This window comes from Myotis yumanensis, unplaced genomic scaffold (genome assembly GCF_028538775.1).
Source record: "Myotis yumanensis isolate MYYU_CA2020_CCGP unplaced genomic scaffold, mMyoYum1.0.hap1 SCAF_5, whole genome shotgun sequence".
NCBI classification, from domain to species: Eukaryota; Metazoa; Chordata; class Mammalia; order Chiroptera; family Vespertilionidae; genus Myotis; species Myotis yumanensis.
The window spans coordinates 59,937,370-59,955,035 of record NW_027223756.1 but is presented as its reverse complement, the minus strand read 5'-3'; the positions used below and the strand labels follow the sequence as shown (position 1 = coordinate 59,955,035).

Sequence of the window (17,666 nt, the reverse complement as noted above, 5' to 3'; positions counted from 1 at the left end):
GGCATGTGCCCTTGACCAGAATCGAACCCGGGACCCTTCAGGCCAATGTTCTATCCATTGAGCCAAACCAGCTAGGGCTGAATATGTTTTATTATTATATTTAGTTTTACTTTGAAAGGACTTTAGCCATCTTTTAGAGATGATTTTTCCCCACAAATATTGGAGTCTGGACTACCCCAATCTCAATTCTTCATCTTGCTTTACATGTCTGCATCATTTGAATTCTGTCTCCAGATATTCAAGCCCTCCTGGATTTTTCCCTTTACTCCCATAGCTCGTTTTTTTAAAAAGGTTCAATGATACCATTTTCTCTTCTAAGAATCATCTTAATTTTTTTAAATGGCATGCCTAAGAGAAATATTTAGAAAAACATTTCCAGGCAGAGTTGAATTTAAATTATCCTCCAAATACTACATTCAGTCTTTTTCTTACTGTAATATTTTATCTAAAGGCACACAGAAATTAATCAATTGCTTTTATTATGTGACTGTAAAGTATCAACTCTACTGCCTTCAATAAAGAACCAATAATTACTTTTATAACATTAAGTCATCTGTAAAGATAATAGCAATTGAGACTTTCATGCACCTATGACTAATCCATTATAAACCAAAGTCAATCTTAAAAATGCAATTCCAGAGTAAGTGCCATTACAGTGATTACAAATAAGAAACAAGGAGAAATTTGGCTATAGATGAAAAGGAAAATTGATTTTATATTGTGGGTCTATATAAATAAATAAAATTATATCCTCCCCCCATATATATATTTTGTGTACAAATAACTGTATGCTCCATTCCATTCTCTTTAACAGGGTAACTCTTTATAAAAAGATTGGATAACTCTCAAAATTATGCTTATTTTTCTATTTCTATTAATTTCCTAACATGTTTAACCTAAGTAAGAAAATATTTTCAGCAAATTGAGCAATCGAAAACTCAAGTAATAAGTCAAGTAGGGACTCAAGTGACTTGAAGAACTCTGACAAGTTACATATACGTATACCATGCTGCTTTAGGTTTCTCATCTCTTCTTTGCTTCAAACCACCATGCAAACTCCTCCTCCCTCCTCCTTCTCCTCCTCCTCCTCCTCCTCCTCCTCCTCCTCCTCCTCCTCCTCCTCCTCCTTTTAGCAGCTTGTAAATTTTTAGCATCCTTTTGGCTTTTACAAAGTTGTGACAGGCAACTGCTTTGGCAATTTTTGCACCAAGCTCTCCAACAGGTAGCTAGTTGCCGAGTTCCTCAGACTCCCCAATATCCCACTCCACAGCCTTGACTATGTTCTTTTCAAGGCCCAACCTGTCAATTTTTTTCTTTATTAACAGGAAGTTCAAACCTATCCTTGACTCCAAAATACTGAGTACGCTCCTTCCACTGGGTTTCACTTGAGGACTGTTCACTGTGAGATTTTTCTGCATTCTTCACTTTACCTATTCTGGAGCATTTCCTTTGTTTCCTTCTGAATTTTGAAGTTGAGGTTTTTCTGTTCAGAGTGTTTCCTCTGCAATTCTTGAAATTTAATCCACACATTTAAGAGAATTCCAGAAAGACTCTCTTCATATGCATGTAACAATGGATTCCGCTTTAGTATTTGGTCCATCTGTAGGGAAATCTAAGCTCTCTGTTTTTGCAATGGTCTCGTAATGTTTGTCTTCCTGTAAGTAAGTCTAGAGTTCTCTAATGTGCCTTCATTTTCAGAATTCAACCTGACATCACTTTCTTTTAAACCAGCTGCCCAGCAGCCATCTGCTCATTTTTTAAAATCTTTATTGTTGAGAGTATTGCAGATGCCCCATATTTTTAATAAAAGCCATTAGCTTCTTCCTCTGCCTGCCTCTATATATTTTAGAAATAAGTGCTTCCTCGCTACTCTTATTTTAGGTCCCATCAATCACTCTACCAAGAAACGGCTTCCACTATAATAAAATTTTAATTTTCCTTTTTGTATTTTTATGTGTTTGTACAAAGTTTTCATTAGATATTTTGACCCAGTGGTCAGTAAGCACACATTGATACCCTGAGTTCAAGCCTTTGATTATTATTTGGCCACAATGCTCATTTTCTTATAATAGTTTGTCAAGATGATACATGTTTGAGGCTTGGCCATGAGACCTAAAATTGAGAAATTCCTCCTGTCTATGGATTTTACACTGGGTTCAGCAGAAAGCAGAGCCTGAAGCATAGAATCATATGCTACTACTTACTTTATAAGTAAATGCAATCCCAGCCAATGGGAGTGTTAGACAGGGGAAGTGAAATAGGGCAGGAGAAAGTGATAATGGCCTAACGTGACGACAGTCTCATAGGACTGCCTTCTGAGTAGCCACGTGAGCTTCAGCTTAGGACATTCCATCTGGGCCAGGAGAGGGGGAATTGTTTATCTACTATCTCCCTTTTCCACTAGTCAGAAGCTTTTATGATGAAAGCTTACATCCCTCACACTTCTGAGCTTTGCCTTCATGAGTGCTGAGCATCCCACACTCGGAGGCAACAAAGAAGCCCTTTGGCAGGGGCATAAGGTGAGTGGTTGTCTGGTTGCACCTACGTGAAGTCTATTGGAGTCTGTAACTGAGTAACTCAGTAATGGTTGAAACAGAGAGACTGAGAGCACCGGCAGTGATAAGTGGGGGGTGTCTGATAAAATGTGGAGCATTCACATCTTTTGGGAGAACAAGTTTTTAACAACATATCTACAAAATCTATTATGAGATCTATGGTGTAATCTTTTTTTTTTCTACAAATGGTACATTGCAAAACAAGAGGGAGATAGGAAGGCAAATGGAAGAGAGCAATAGAGAAGGAGAAAAGGAGATAGAGAGACACAGAGACAGAGATCGAATTATGACATGCCCTCTCCGCTGTTTAATTCTACCCAGAGAGGTAATTACCCATTCTCAACAATGCGGTGTATGCCCTCAAAGAATGGTTTTTACTCTTTCATACATTTCACTCAGCATTTTTTTACAAAAACGGAACGATGAGCCCTGGCCAGGTGACTCAGTTGGTTGGAGTGTCATCCTGTACACTAAAAGGTTGTGGGTTTGATTCCTGATCATGGCACTTTCCTAAGTTGTGGGTTCAATCCCTGGTCAGGTCATGTATGGAAGGCAACCAATTGATGTTTCTCTCATATAGATGTTTCTCTCATATAGATGTCTCTCTCTCTCTCTCTCTCTCTCTCTCTCTCTCTCTCTCTCTCTCTCTCCTTTCCTCTCTAAAAATAAATAATAACATATCTTTGGGTGAGGATTTTTAAAAAATGATATATGTATTTGTTAGTACCTTGCTATTTTCTCTTTACAAGTTTATTTCATTATTAATAGGTTTACTATTATTTGAGTTAATCCTTGGAAAGGGGACATTAAAGAAACAGCTAGTTATAAATAGCTCTCTAAAGCACTCTCTAGGTAAGGGCCAGGCCTTCCCTTTCCTAACCCAGGTTCTTGTTTACCAAGAAGCCTTGTCTTGGCATCAGAATGAACCCCAGCCTCTGACCTTCCTACAGGAAACTTTATCACTGTGGGCATGTCCCACATTCAAAGGCCACTGCCCATCCACTGTGGGTTCTTTACAGACCAGTGCTTACAGTCTCAGTTATGTTGATTAGAGCAGTAGAATGTGTGGGGAGACAGCTAATTTCAGAGGAAAGGATGTGTGCTGGTCAGGCTGCTGACGTTCCAGGATAGGAGGCCCAGAGCATAAGAATCTCAATATATGTGGACGTGATGATGCAGTTACCTGTCTATCCACTTGCACTAGCAAAGCTGCTCTGCTCCAGCAGAGACATTAAGAGATAGATATCATAACCATTTTTATCTTGTCCACAAAGTTTTTTATTATCATCTGTTCAAGTTATCTATTCCTGCATAACAAATTCCCCAAACGTAATATCTGAAATGACAATATCTTCTTTTGCTTATATATTTTGGAGGTCAGGAGTTTGGACAATGTGCAGTACAGAGAGCTTGCATCTAGTCTGATGTGTCTGGGGCCTCAGCTGGTAAAATGTGAAGGTATGAAGGTGACTCAAAGAACTGGAGGCTTCTCCCCTCATGAAGTCAGGCATTAGAACTGGGATGATTTAAAACTGAGCTCAGCCTGGACTGTCCATGCTACATGTGGCCTCTCAGGGTGACTTGGGAATCCCAGAATGAGCTGTGGTTCCCAGAGAGAGACAATCTGAGAAGAAGAGTGAGTGCTCCAAGAGACCAAGGCAGAAGCTGCAGGGCTTCCTCTGACCTGGCCTGGGAATTCCTGCCACATCAGCTTTGGAGCATTCTGTTGGTTCCAAGTGGGTTCCTAAAACCAGCCCAGATTTCCAGAGAACAGCATTAGAGCCCCACCCTTAATAGGGAATGGCAAAGTCACATTGCTCAAGAGCAGGTGCAATGTGAGATGTTGTTGAGGCCATACTGAAAAAAAGACAGTCTATGCATATCACCCCAAAATACTGCACACTTAGTCAACATAGGAAGTCATTGATAAACAATCACACACCTAAAGGTGAAGAAATTAAAGTGATTTACTTACAGCTATACAGAGATCAGGACCTAGAGGAAATGAACAATTGACCTATACTATGGCTATAATACTACCCCATATATCAAATTATGGCTACAATTTTTCCATTAAACATTGGTGGGAGAGTAAGGTTATTTAGTGACCAATATATTTGACCAAGTAATGTAATTTCATGAATTCTTTCTCTAACTGCTATTAATTTTTTGTGTGTGACCTTGAGCAAGTCTCTTACCATCTTGGAGCTTCAGCAGCTGCATTTAATAAAAGAATCTATAACAATAAAATCATAATATGCTAATTAGACCAGACAGCTGAACAACCTTCCGGACATCCATCTGGACAAAGCCATGGAGGCAGGGGCTGAGGCATAGGCAGTTAGGGGAGATCAAACTGGCAGGCTAGTGATTAGGGGCAATCATGGAAGGCAGGCAGAGGCAGTTAGGGGCCATCAGGAAGGCAGGCGAGTGGTTAGGGGCGATCATGCAGGCAGGCAGAGGTGGTTAGGGGCAATGAGGCAGGCAGGAGAGCAGTTAGTGGCAATGAGGCAGGCAGGTAGAGTGGTTAGGGGCTATAAGGCAGGAAGGCAGAATGGTTAGGGGCAATCAGGCAGGCAGGCAGGTGAGTGGTTAGGAGCCAACAGTTCCGGATTGTGAGAGGGATGTCTGACTGCCGGTTTAGGCCTGGACCGGCAGGGATCCTTGTGGGACCAGGCCTAAACCAGCAGTGGGACATCCTCTGAGGGGTCCCGGAGGCCAGGCTGAATTTCATACACTAGGCCTCCAGTCAAAATATAAGCACCAATCCCAAGGTGCACTGTGAGAGCAAATGCTCCATCATTAAAGCTTTTAAAATATCTGCATAGTAATGGCTGCATGATGATTACAATAATAATGGTGACAGCGATTCCTGGTATAAAAATGATTATAATGTTCTCTTAGACAATCATTTTTATGCCTCTGACAGTTTCACTGCATGTTATCAAAGGTTCAAACAAATTCTCAAGCAGCTTCTGAAACTCAAGCTAAATTTCCATATGCAAAATAATTATTTCATATGTCAAGAGGAAAATAAACAGAACAAGAATAATTGAATAATGATTTTTAAGAAATTCAGTAATATATTTTGCATTGTTTCCTGGTGATGATAAATTGTCCAGTGTTTACCACTGGCCATGTAAGATCAGGAAAACATTTGTTAAAAAACTAAAAAAATATCAGTAGGGATGTCTCATTTTTAAAGCCATTGTTACTTACTCCTTTACATTTATTTCTTCTTCTATCCAGGAGGATTAAAAACAGTCAAGATCACTATACGGTATACTGTTTTACATATGAGAACATAGAGAAGCAAAATTTGCCACACCAAAATGTGTCATCTGGCATGAGAAACATTTTATTTTTAATAAACAAAAGGCTCAGGTAGAACCTTCGACCTTCTCAAAATTGCCTAAAAGAATTTAAGATAAGGGCTGTCTGGGGAAGAACTATCACCATGGACAGCTATAGCATAACATGAACTACGTGTGACAGACAGAGGAACCTATAGCAAGGCCGTGGGAGCAAAGTCCTCTCTGTGACGGTCTGTCTATAAATAGCCCGGCAAACATTTGTTTACTAAACACTAACGCTCACATATCCCTGTGAATTGTCTTATTTCCCTTTGAAGTCCCAGATTCCTACCTTTTTCCTTACTCCAAAATGACATGTATACCTGCTTTTGCCTTTCTGTCTCTGGAATTTTCATTCTTATGTGAATTCCCAAGTGTATGTATTAAAACTTGTTTTCTCCTGTTAACCTGCCTTATGTCATTTTAATTATTTGATCAGTCATAAGAGCCAAGAGGGGAAGTGAGTAGGGGATCCCTTTCCCAACAAGGAACTGATCCCCCGCAAAGAGATTCTTCCTATTCTTCCTATCACAGGTCTAAGTGTCTTATCTAGAAGGGAAGATTATGGATTCATGAAATTTAGCACTATTACATGATGGTGTCTTAGAATTTTATGGCATGATTCTCAAAATTCAAAGACTCCAAAAGCTTTCAATTACATGATCTCATTTTTATCCCACCATATTCCTGGGGTTGGGAAGATCTGGAATATCACCTTGATTTAACCCAGGCAGGGTCTGCGGCACGAGAGAATTAATGAACACACGGCAATGGGTCATGGCATGACGGGAAGGCTAGATGTGGGCTTCGGTGTGGACTCTGCTGCTCTCTGGACCATGAATCTAAGCTCCGGAACCCTTCGGTCCTTCTTCCCCTTTGTTCTAACTTGGGGACGGGCTATAGCTCCAGTATCTTGAAGTATCCCTGTAGCTCAACTCCCTCTTTAGAGCATAAAATGGCATTCAATAAATACTTGTTGAATACACAAATGTGTAAGTTAATAACTGAATGAGTGCATGAAAACATTGGGACTAAAATTCAGCGGGATTAACTTTCAGGCCTTTCCCCTGTCCTTTTCCTTTATAAACATACAAAAATAACTATGTAAACTTTCATCATGATAGGAAAGTCCCTCGGCATCTGAGGAGAATTGGTTTTAGGATCCACCTCCCCCAAAGATCCAGGGATGCTCATGTTCCTTATATAAAATGGCGTAGCATTTGCATATAACCAAATGCACAACCTCCTCTATGTTTTAAATGATCTCTAGATTAATTATAATTGTTTGAACCTACAGATGTGAAACCTGCACATACACAGGGCCTACTATACTATTACTAATAACAAATTCAAGTCGTAATAAAAATTAGAACATTCAATAATTATTTCAAAATAAATTAAAGGAAAACAACTACCAGTTACTTTTAAGAATTTCACACACCAAAAAAAAATGGCTAACTATATATCTCAGGAACTGAAAAATGAAGAATGTGCAATATTTATGTTGTGCCAAAATCCTAATGCAAAGTTTGTGTGGTAAAGCTCCTAATTAGAAGCTTAAATTATAGACTATATTTGGAGGATTGACAGAGATGTTCCTTTTTAAAGGGCAAAATATGTTTTGACTAAATGAATCACTGAAAAGCATGTTTTAAGAAACATTCTCAAAAATTCACAAGTTCATCTGTTAGACAAGAAATGCAAAGTATATTGGCTAATATAACCTTTTCTGTATCTCATTAAAACATCTTGAGAACAGTTCATTCTGAATACTTTGTTGCCTCTTTTAAAAAAATCACATAACCTACTTTAGTTGAAAATATAAACTTTCAGTAAAATTGTTATGAATTTAAACCACTGTTAAAATATCATTGAGTATACAGAGCACTATGATTTGGGAAATCCCAGTTCCACAAGATATTTAGAAAGAATTATCATCCATGAATTCAGAATTATCATCAATTAAAATACTTCCTCTCTTATGATATGTATTACTGAATGGAAAACACCATTGCCGTAACTGGTTTGACTCAGTGGATAGAGCGTCGGCCTGCAGACTGAAGGGTCCCAGGTTCGATTCCAGTCAAGGGCATGTACCTGGGTTGCGGGCACATCCCTAGTAGGAGGTCTGGAGGAGGCAGCTGATCGATGTTTCTCTCTCATCGATGTTTCTAACTCTCTATCTCTCTCCATTCCTCACTGTAAAAAATCAATAAAATATATTTTTTAAAAAAGAAAACACCATTGTTCTTAGATTGCTTAGTAAATATCTCTTTTTAAAAAATATTTTGCAAGAGAAAAAGAAATGTTTCTAACATCTTTCTCTTGAATCTAAAGTTTTAAAGACGCAGCTGATGAGGAAAATAAGACATTTTGGGGGGTGAGGCCAGCAGCCTGACTCTGTACCTAATTAGTATCCCTAATGCACATTCCTGTTAGCCTATAGTAGTCACTGCCCTTCCTTAAATAATCTGGTCTTGCCTATTTACCTGAATACTCCCATTTTACAGAGGCCATAAACCATGAACAATACACTACCGCCGGAGGGGGTTATAAGCCCTGGCACCAGGCCAGGCCTTTAGGTGTGGTCTCAGGCCCCCATCCCAACACATGGGGCTTTTTGCAAAGCCCGAGAAAGGTCTGGAAGTTTGATCCATGTATGGGGGATAAAGAAACCAAAGGGTATAAAGAGAAAGCTTCCTCCATATTGGCTCACTCAGGATTTGGAAACAGGCTCCCCTGAGTCATAGTACTAGTACATCTGGAAATAAATGGGTTTTTCCTGTATCTCCGGGTACTCCTGTGTATTTTTTGGTCACCTGGTAAATTCTGTAACACAACTAGCTCTGTACTTTTGAATGTAAATTCAAAACCACAGTAAAAATGAATTCATTCAGAGTCTCAAAGTATTTTATAAGCAATAAGTGGCAAATGCTGAGATTATTCTCACATTACAGAAAACCTCCTATAGCAAGGACTGCTATATTCATTAATTCTATCCTCATAAATTTTCTTAAATCCTTTTGGGAATCACATGAGCGATAACTAAATCAAAACATATCCATATATTTATTCAACAAATAATTATGAAGTATCATATGAAGAGTTTATTTACATCCTTTGAGTGCTTATCAAGATGAAGAAGCTATGGATTCTGCCATTAAGAAAACTTAAAGAGAAATGGACAAAGAGGACATGTAGCTCCTACAAGGCAGAAAGTAGTGAAACATACAGATAAAGTGGGAATTTAGATTAAGAAATGAATTGAATTACTTGATATTACTGGGAAGAGAAAAAGCTCTGAGCTCTATCTTTAAAATATGGGTTTGATTTTTGTCATATGGGCATAAGGAGAAAAGCATTCTGGGACACTGAGGCAGGAAAAAGCATAAGCAAGGACTCTGAGAAAGGAAAACATGTGGTGAGTATGTGCAATTGAAGCAGCTTAGTTCAACAGGAAGGAAGGTTTGCAAAGACAATAGAAAAGATAAAGAGAGTAATGCCTAGACACCTCATAATTGAGGGTCCTGAATCTAAAACAATGTAAGTTAGACTATATGTTGTATGTATTAGGGGAGCCACTGAAAAGTTTTAGTAGGGGAAGGACTAACAGAACTGTATTTCAGGAAGTTTTATCCCAACAACGCATAAAAACTAAATAAGGAAGAGCCAGGTATCAGGAAGAACAGTAAAAGCTTCTATGAAATGGGCCAGGAAATTAGATTCTGACCTACAGCATAGTCACTTGGGATCAAAGAAAAAAACTAATGGGAGCTAATGGAATTGATGTGTAAGGCAAGGAAACGAGCAAACAGAAGATGATTTGGTGACTGGATGGAGATCCTGCTGACAAAAGTGGAAAACTGGGAGAGAGAATGCTAGGGAGGGAAATGTTGGCCAAAAGAACAATTCCTGAATACAAAATTCCAGACACAATTCTAAGCTCCTTACTTGAGGAGTGAAACTGAGGCAGTTAAGGTGACTTGCCTTAGGTCACACAATTAGTAAGTAAGATTCTGGAAAGATAATCAGTTCAGTCTGTGTCATACTGAGTTAGAGGAAGAGGTATAGAATGCAGGTGACAGTACTAAGTAGTAAATTCGGAATACCAGAAAGAGCAGTAGATACACAACAAATCTGGGGTGAGTCGCATGCATAGTGAAAGCCATTAAATTACAGAACATTGATGGAAAGCACACAGCATTAAAGCAATAAGGGGAGAGAGATAGTCAAAGAAAATAGTGTTATCGTAATTAGCTAGTTATAATATTAATAATAGGAAGAGAGCAAAGGGGAGTCCAGACATCATAAGCATGGTCATCTGGGCAGCTTCACCAGGAAGCTACAGCTTCACACTTCCCAGGAAACCACTGGTCCATTCCCTGCAGATCACTGAGGGAGGGTATCAAACAAAGAGGGAGATGGACACAATTGGCTAGGGGTTGAAGCCACTGCAGGCACACAGAATCTTGAAGGGTTCATTGGTTAAGCTCCTGGTTATAATCCCAAACAAAGAGTTCTCTTGCTCTTGCTTCACTCTTGCTCTCTTGTTCCACAACCAGCACTCACCCGCCATGTGGCCTTAAGAAGCCCCATGGCCCATGGCCATGTGGACTCCACACACAGAGTGCTGGACTGGAGTATGAAGTAGAGACCCTGGCAGTGGCCTTCATGCCGCACTGAAGACAAAAATGGACTTTCCATGGCGGGATGGATGGAAATGCAACATTGGCAACCCAGGGGTTAAATTCCATGGGAATAAAGATCACTCATCCTCCTTGTGTGAGTTTCAGGAAATTCCTTTCCTGGCAACATCACAAGAACTCCACTTCTGCTACCAGAGGGGAACACAAGTGGGAACCCTCCGTGGTTTGTGGGGTTCTTGGGGCATTTTCAGAAGTCCCATGGGAGGATGAGAGGTAGTAGGAGATTTTATTGGCATAGAGTTACATTCCTTGGGTTGTAATGTCCCATTTACCCGAAGCCAGTCCTGAAAGAGGGGCAGCTGGGAGACCAGTGTCCAGAGTTTCCATTCCAGGTTGCAGCTGGGTGAAGTTCAGCATTCAGATTAAAGTCTATTAAGTCCATGGGGGAAGCCCAACATGGCCTTGTGCCATGTGGGCAGAGGGGTCACAGGAGCCAGGCGCCCTGGAGGCAACAGAGAGTGGTTCCTTTGTCTAGAAGTTTATATATTTAGATTTCCCACTCTTGCAGTGGCCATGCCCATCCTTGCCAATTACCTGTTTCCAGGTATGACTGACTGACGGGCAAGCATTTTCCCACGTCACAGACTTCATTGGGCATGTTTCTAAACTGCCTTTGTTCGTGAGCAGAGAACAGACTTGGACAGTGTTAAACGTAGCTTTTTGGCAAAGCTGTATAAAAAGCATGCCTATATTTAGTCTTCCCTTTTACTTCTTTCCTGTTAAATATGGTATCACTTCCACCACCAGTAACAGATAGGGACACAAAGGGTACCCCACCAATATCAATAAAAGGTAAACACTTTTTATCTTTTAGAATTTTTATCTCACAAAGATAGAAGATGCACTGAATATGAAAAATATGAAAGACAAACCCTGAAACTGCACAGGCCACATAGTTAAAGTATTATTTGATCTCATTTTGTAAACTGAGAAGTTAATCTAGAGGAAAAATGGTAACTGAATTTTCCACTTCAAGATTTCTTTTTTTTTTTTTTTTTTTAAATATATTTTATTGATTTTTTACAGAGAGGAAGGGAGAGAGATAGAGAGTTAGAAACATCGATGAGAGAGAAACATCGATCAGCTGCCTCCTGCACATCTCCTACTGGGGATGTGCCCGCAACCCAGGTACATGCCCTTGACCGGAATCGAACCTGGGACCTTTCAGTCCGCAGGCCGACGCTCTATCCACTGAGCCAAACCGGTTTCGGCAAGATTTCTTAATTAATAAAACTAACACCACATACGTTATATTAATAAATGATATTTATTTTAATTACACTTTGAGAACTTATTTCTCATCCCAGGTTGATAAATAGTTTGATAATTAATCATAAATCTCATAAAACATGATAAATTGCAGTTTGATTTTTTAATTACCTAATAATTAATAGCACTATATGTTACAACTAATTTAAATTTTTAAAAATTGCTAGAATCTAGAGAAATAGAATGCTAAAGCATTTTAACAACATTGACTAGAACCAAAAAAAAAGAAAAATATAATGTAAAAGGGAAATAAAGTAGAGGAAGAATCAATTAAGGCAGCGGTTCTCAACCTGTGGGTCATGACCCCTTTGGGGGTCGAATGACATTTTCACAGGGGTCACCTAAGACCATCAGAAAACACATATATAATTACATATTGTTTTTGTGATTAACCACTATGCTTTAATTATGTTCAATTTGTAACAATGAAAATACATCCTGCATATCAGATAATTTACATTACGATTCATAACAGTAGCAAAATTACAGTTATGAAGTAGCAACGAAAATAATTATGGTTGGGGGTCACCACAACATGAGGAACTGTATTAAAGGGTCTCGGCATTAGGAAGGTTGAGAACCACTGAATTAAGGCCTTCAAATCCATCAACCAGTGGAATCTGAATGTGTGCTAATGAGCTAATTCATTATTCTCTACCTCTGTTTGTTGGTTTGTTTGCTTTTACTTTGGGAAGAGAGCATTGAAAAGACTTGAATGGTGTTATTTCTTACTGTCAATGTAAGAAACACTCAAAACTAGAAAATTTTTGTTAGTTTCTTAGAGCCAACCTGAGGACAATTGCTGGGAAACAAAATCTCAAGGGATTGAGAAAATACTCCTGAAAATGGTACTTCTGCACCCTGCTTTATGCATTACAATTAAATGAGAAGACTTCAGTGGGTTACATAAAATCCATTGGTGATAGATTAGGAAGGGAGAGAAAGAAAAGGGGGAAAAACCTCTGGGATTGGATAAGAAGTAAAGTGATAGACACATACTCCTTTTACTTAGGTGGGTACAGGATAGTTAACAGTCTACAATGAACATGATAAAATAACAATGAGGGGATTTGTGGTCTCCACTCTGCTTTGAGGTGTCTGAAAAGGAGAAATTACATTGTTTTTGCCAAGAGATGTTTATCAAGTATGTTATCCCAGATGCAAAAAGACAACAGACAGGCTCAGTAAAGGTGAAGATTGACCTTGTTAGGTAGGACACGACTACCTGCCTTGAACAGCCTTTAGTTAAAAAGCTTTAATTTCAGATCATCCTATGTGGTTACTTTAGGTTATGCAGGCCTCCCCTGAGCTTGTGAGGTTTAGTATGTGGCTCCTTTTTGTCCACATAATCAACATTTAATAGACCCACAACAAAGATCAAGAAATATATTACCATGAAACAATTATTACTAGCATTATAATTTAATATAAATAAATGGCCAACAATGTGCTAGTCATTATATAAAATTAAATATTTAATATAAGACTTGCGTTCTTCTCTTCTGAGTTATTCATTAGTAAAATATATTTCCTTAGGAAAATCTATTTAAATTTGTTCTTTGTTTAACATTGCATAGAATGTCATTCCTTCCATAGTTTTAAGGTATAACAATACCATATAATTATATTTACCCAATTCAAACTCACAATATTTTACTTCCATTTTATGTGATGATCAATAGAGAAAAGATACAGCTATGAGACTGGGACCATTTGAGCATGCTTACGTGTAATGAAATACAATGTTTGGTCTGTCAGCTTTTGATTCTTGGCTCTTCTAGTCAAATTCTGCACAACCTCACAGATGATAAATTTTAGCCTGAGGCCAAAAGGGAAATTCACAAGGAAACAATGATCTCTTTTGATCTTAAAACTGTTCTTTTACCAAGTGTGTAAACAGATATGGTTTTTCACTCTCTGTATCCGGAGATGGTAAAGGCGTCTTACTTTATGTAGTAATGATAGAACAAAACCTTTCAGTGCTGCCTCCTTTATAATTCACAGTGACTTTGAAGAATTCAGGACTTGGCTTAAATGAAAACACTTCTGTATTGCCCTATTAACTCTTCCAGCAAAAATCTACACAGACAACAGAACACACCGCAGCTGCATGCTAATACATTAATTTTAATGGGATGGAAATCAATCTATAAATAAAAAGGATACATTTCAAAACTGGCAAAATAATAAACTGATAGTGTTAGGTAGGAAGTTAGACATGAGCAGCTGAGGTGGGGCCTGCCCTGGGATCCTGACAGGGGTCGGACCAACATTACCTTCAGACCCCTGCCCTATGGGCAATCCACCAGCCAGAACACCTCCAGGGGGCAGGTTGGGAACCAACAGATTCTTGACCCAAGCTCAGAGGAAAAAGGCATGACCTCAAAGTGACCTTACTAGGGCCCTGGACTAATTATAATAAAATTTGCATTGCAGTTTTGACCCTCGCTGCCCCTCCCCCCATGGGTTTTTCTGTATGCATGATGGGTAAGAGCATGTGCAGAGGAATATAGTTATATAACCCTTTTCTGTCAATCATCCCTGAATGCAAATGAAAGTGTCCATCCAGAAAATCCCTCATTTAAACCTCAAAACCCAGGAGTTCTGAGCCATTGTGTCTCTTGATTGGCCCGCTCCTCCCTTGGAGTGTATCTTCAATAAATCCCACTTTGCTTTACTTTCATTTTCCTTGACCTTTAAATCTTTTCTGCATCAACGAGAAGAACTGAGGTCCTGCCTGAAACCCCAATTGATAACAATAGCTTAATTTTAGAAAGACTAAAGTAGTGTAAAAATAATAAATAATTTTATTCAAAAAGGCACAAAGCACCAATAATTTTTTTAAATTATTTTGATTGTTTAAACATCAATAATATTCATCTTGGACAAACCATCACAAAATACATGATTAGGAGCGAAACATTAAAATTATTGTAGAGTTAATATAATGACTAAATCTCGAGTGGATTTGAAATATTTCTTTTAAATCTGTCTATATATGGATTTTAAAGAAGTCCTAAAAGAGATGATTAGCTTCTATCATAATTTAAGCAATACAATAAAAAAGTTTACTACATAACTAAGTATGCATTAGGCCAGTGGTTCTCAACCTTCCTAATGCCGCGACCCTTTAATACAGTTCCTCATGTTGTGGTGACCCCCAACCATAAAATTATTTTCGTTGCTACTTCATAACTGTAATTTTGCTACTGTTATGAATCGTAATGTTAATATCTGATATGCAGGATATATTTTCATCGTTACAAATTGAACATAATTACAGCATAGTGATTAATCACAAAAACAATATGTAATTATATGTGTTTTCTGATGGTCTTAGGCGACCCCTGTGAAAGGGTCATTTGACCCCCAAAGGGGTCGCGATCCACAGGTTGAGAACCGCTGCATTAGGTGGCTGTTACCATGAATATAAGGACACCTTCACCTTATAAGAAAACTAACCACATGCTGGAGTCTTCCCCTCCTGCATCAAACCTTTAGAAAAGATAGTTGTTTTTTTAATCCATGTGTATATACCCTAAAAAAAGAAAAGAAAAGAAAATTAAAAAATCACAAGAGGTAATTCCAAGGAAAGGAAAGAGACAGGACCCCAGCAATAAACTTCAATGCAGGAAGCACTGGGAAGCTTCCTCAGGTAAAGCCTCTTCCTGAAGGCTCCTCACTCCCCCTGCTGTGCCTGAGCTTAGCACCTCCATCTGTACTGAACAACAGCCTCAGCTCATGTGGCCAAGCCCCAAAGCCAATGCCATTTGGAGGTCAATTATCTGAGAAAGACCAACACTATAAAACAGAATCAAGAAATTTTATATATTAAAAAAAACTTAGATAAAAAATGAATTAATAAGTCAATTAAAACAAGTGACATCATATCCTCAGAGAAAGGAAGAAAATGTTTACATAAAATAAGCATAGAAGGTAATGCAACAAAAATCTAATAGTAATAAAAATGATTAAAAATAAAAAAATAAGTATTTTTAATAAAAACTCACTAAAGAAAAAAATAGAGAATGCAGATTCAGAAGTTTCCAAAATCTCTCTCTTAGCAACTCCAGAAAGGGAGAAAAAAGAGATAGTATAAGTGAGAATGTAAATTAATCTATATTTGAAGGGATAAAGCCTGAGAATTTTCCAAATCCAGGAGAGGGGGTAAAAGGGAAGGCCTAGTTATCCAAATAATAAAGTCCACTGTATAACGAAAAAGATTAAAATAAAACAAGATGGCATAATAATAAGGTTTAATAATAAGGTTCAGATAAAACTTGAAAGCAATGAGGATAAGAAAGAAAAACTAAAAAAATTCAAATAGAAATGATAGATTTCCTAAAATGAAGACAATACACTACTTCAATCTTATAATTTTCAAAATTAAATAGAATGATTGAAACAATATTTTTTAAATGCTGTGGGAAAATATTTAAATCTAGAAATATCTAAAGGTCCAACATTCCTTCAAGAGAGATGGTCTAGAAAAGGCATCTGCAGACTTTTGAGTACTTAAAATACAGACCAGTCACTAAACCTTTCCTCAATAAAACTATATCCCACCAAGGAGAAAAAACTTCTGGAAGGAAATAATAAGATACAAAAATAATCAAAGCAACTAAATCAACAAAAACTATTCTAAAACTTACCAAATTTTTTTTTTTAAAATGTTTTTCATAAGAAGTTGGAAATAAAATTCCAAAGAGAATGTTAGTGGATTACCAAAAAAATAGTCTATTTAATATACTCAGTATATTGATTTGTTTGGGAGAGAATATTGTGAATATTGACTAAACCTAGACTTTATGGTTCTACTAAAGAGGCCCAGTGCACAGATTCATGCACTGGTGGGGTCCCTCAGGCTGGCCTGCACCCTCTCGCAATCCAGGACCCCTCTGGGGATGTCGGACTGCCGTGGGGATGTAGTAGTGTGCGAAATGGCAGGCGGCTGAGGAGGAGCCCCAGCCCAGGCCTGGCGCCGCCCCACTCCCGCTCATCCTGGCCCCACTATGCCTGCTACTCAGTAAGCTTACTGAGCAGCACTCCCACTGTTGGAGCGCACTGACCACCAGGGAGCAGCTCCTGAATTGAGCACCTGCCCCCTGGTGGTCAGTGCATGTCACAGCGACCAGTCAAGCAGTCATTCTGTTGTTCAGTCACTTAGGCTTTTATAAGTATAGATTTATATAGCAGCCTTTTTAAAAAATATATATTTTATTGATTTTTTATAGAGAGGAAGGGAGAAGGATAGAGAGTTAGGAACATCGACGAGAGAGAAACATCGATCAGCTGCCTCCTGCACTCCCCCTACTGGAGATGTGCCCGCAACCAAGGTACATGCCCTTGACCGGAATCGAACCTGGGACCCTTGAGTCCGCAGGCCAATGCTCTGTCCACTGAGCCAAACCAGCCAGGGCAAGCAGCCTTTTTATCACAGAATTATACAGATAGGGAGCAGATTAGTGGTAGCCAGGAAGGGAGTAGAAAGTGTTGCTGCTATAAAGGGAGAGCATGAATGAGTGATTAGAGCAGCCTTGTATCTTAATTTCTAAGGGTTAATTATACAATTCTATACATGGGATAAGTGTCATAGAACCATACATCCATGCCCAAAAATGAATCAAAAACTGGTGAAATCTATAGTCTATTCAATTATATGCCAATTTGGAGGTTTTTTCATAATGTTCTATAGTTATGTAAAAATATTACCATTAGGGAAATCTGGGTGATAGGAACATGAATATCTCTGTACTATGTTAGCAATTTCTAAAATAATATAA

The 17,666-nt window shown here is 38.5% G+C and overlaps 1 pseudogene; it reads right to left on the bottom strand.

Moving 5' to 3' along the window:
- Nucleotides 1-891: 891 nt before the first annotated feature.
- LOC139011381 (protein FAM204A pseudogene) lies at nt 892-11,212 on the bottom strand (annotated as a pseudogene).
- Between the last annotated feature and the right edge of the window lie 6,454 nt (nt 11,213-17,666).